Below are 2500 nucleotides of genomic sequence, written 5' to 3'. Positions count from 1 at the left end.
CACTTGGCCTTATTTTTGGGGAATTCTTATTATTTTTGAGTTGTAGAAGGTGGCGAGCGTGGTCACCTCATGGCTACTGCTATGTTGCAATATTTTTGGGGAAGGCTTATTTTCAGGGGAGGGCTTATTTTAGCACATGTGCTCAAAAGCCCGATTGGGCTTATTATCCAGGGAGGTCTTATTTTGGGGAAAACAGGGTAGCTCACAAGGAAGTATGTGTAGCAGACACTTTTTACATCCACTACAAGTGTAACTGAAGTTTACTAGATTATTTAATAACTTCATTTTCCCCATATGTTGTCTAACCCTTATTCAATGAGGTGATGGTTACAACATCTATTGGAATAGTTTCTAAAACACATTAGGATTTGAAGCAGAATATTTTGAATTAGCAGCCAAGGAATTTAATAAGTTTCTCCCACTCTAGAGTTAAGCCAGAGTACTTCACTAATAATTAGAAATATGTAAACTCTTTCTACCTTCTTGAAATTTATTTTAGTTGTCTGGAATGGCATCCTTTGTTTCTCCTAAACAGGATTACTTCACATTCTTTGAAAATGTCATTTAAAAAATGAAGCTAGTACATCAGCCTCTTTATTTAGCTTTCATTTCTATCATAATTTAATTAATTAATTTAATTCTTGAGGTACTTAATTAAATTATCAAAAGTATGCAGAAAAATAATGTCCACAAATAAATTGAGCTTTATCTGGGAATAACCAACAGAAATTAACTGTTTATTTAAACTGTTTATATGTACAAATTTTGCAATATTTTAGATTAATAGATAGGTATCAAAGTTTTATATTGTTCTTATTTTAAAGATAGATCTAAGATCTGTATTTTGTTTGGTTCTGAGATTGCCTAATGGAATAATCAGGGTGACTGACTTGTAGGCCATAAAATTGGTTCCTGAAATAAATGGATGCCACTTCTTGATGCCTTATTATCTTTTATGGAGGTTATAAGGCAGTTGGGCCAGGAAAAACTTGAAAACATGAGGGGAGTGAGTTCTTTGGTTCAGTTATTCAGTTATTTTTTATGTTACTGTGTTTGTCTGAAAAAGAATCACCTGTTTCTTTTCACTGAAATGCCCAATCCCTGAGATCTCCACTGTTACAGGGGGTAATTATAGGAATGATTTCTACATTTCTTGCTTGACAGTATTACTAGCTAAAAGAAAAGAAAAATAGGCATTTGGGTACAGCTGTTCTAATTCAGAATAGTGTGTGTCCAAATGTGATTGTCAGCAACCATGATCATTATTTTCCACTACTTGAATCAAAGTCAGAATACACATGCTTGTTTCCTAGGAAACACTTTATAGCTGATGAACAATATTATTGAATCTGGCCATCAATGAAGATATCACTGTTTTAGCTTCAAGGCAATAGCACAATTATTTAAAATTACATAAATTGAATGCTTCTATCCCCTCTCCCCACCAAAAAAATCCACAATTAAATATAACTACTGAGAACATTTAAACATCAGTTTAAATATTCTCAGTGGACAGGACTGGACAGAATTTCATTTGTTCACAAGTGATCAGTTAATTAGATTAGTGAAAATTATTTTGGGATTGTCATCTTTTGAACTGGCTTCTACATCTATCCTATAAACGAAGGCTTAAACTGCAATTAGTTAGCCGATGGCAACATGTCATGAAGCTTGACTGAAGAAGGTTAAACCATTTACCCAGGACACATATCAATGTAGTCTGATATCAACGCACATTTTCAAGCATTGATGTGTTTTGCTGCACTTTGGTTTTCTTGAACTTTCAGTATTACTTCCTTCAAATTTCCTCTCTTCCTCCCTCCATATCTCCCCTCCCCACCTCTCTCTCACACACAGAGGGATATGAAAGCAATTATCCATTTCCACAGTAATTATTTGTCCTCTTCTATTAGCCTGATTAGACCACAAACTACTGTGAATGCAATGGCAAGACTAAAGCTGAATTCTTCCTCTAGCTACCAAATGAGAAACGAGGTACTGGTTGTCTTAGTAAAGTAAAAAAAAAAAAAAAAAGCAGATGGAAATTGGAATGCTTATGAGATTTATAACTTAAGAAATCTCAGACTTTTACTCAAGGAAAACCAAAAGATTGTGAACTCAATATAATAAATTTGAACACGTTACGTTTTTATCAAATTAGATAGATCACAGGTGTCAAACTCACAGCGTCACGTTGACATCACATTTCATGATGTTTTCTCCTTCCATAGAGCTGAGATGAGTGTGGCATGCATGTGATCAGGGGTGGGTTTCAACTGGTTCGCGGCGGTCCCCGCGAACCAGTTGGTCGGTGAACCCGGAAGTAAGTAACTTCCGGGAATGGCGAAGTGCCCACCCGCCTGCCCACGCTCCTTACCCGGTTTTGACGAGTTCTGTGCTTCCACGCATGCGCAGGACGCATACAGCGCCTGCGCGATCCTCCAGGAGCAGCTGGAGCATCGCACAGACGCTAGTATGCATGCGGGCACTGTGCGTGTGC

This window comes from Thamnophis elegans, chromosome 6, assembly GCF_009769535.1.
Source record: "Thamnophis elegans isolate rThaEle1 chromosome 6, rThaEle1.pri, whole genome shotgun sequence".
Taxonomy (NCBI): Eukaryota; Metazoa; Chordata; class Lepidosauria; order Squamata; family Colubridae; genus Thamnophis; species Thamnophis elegans.
This window is presented reverse-complemented; position numbering follows the sequence as displayed.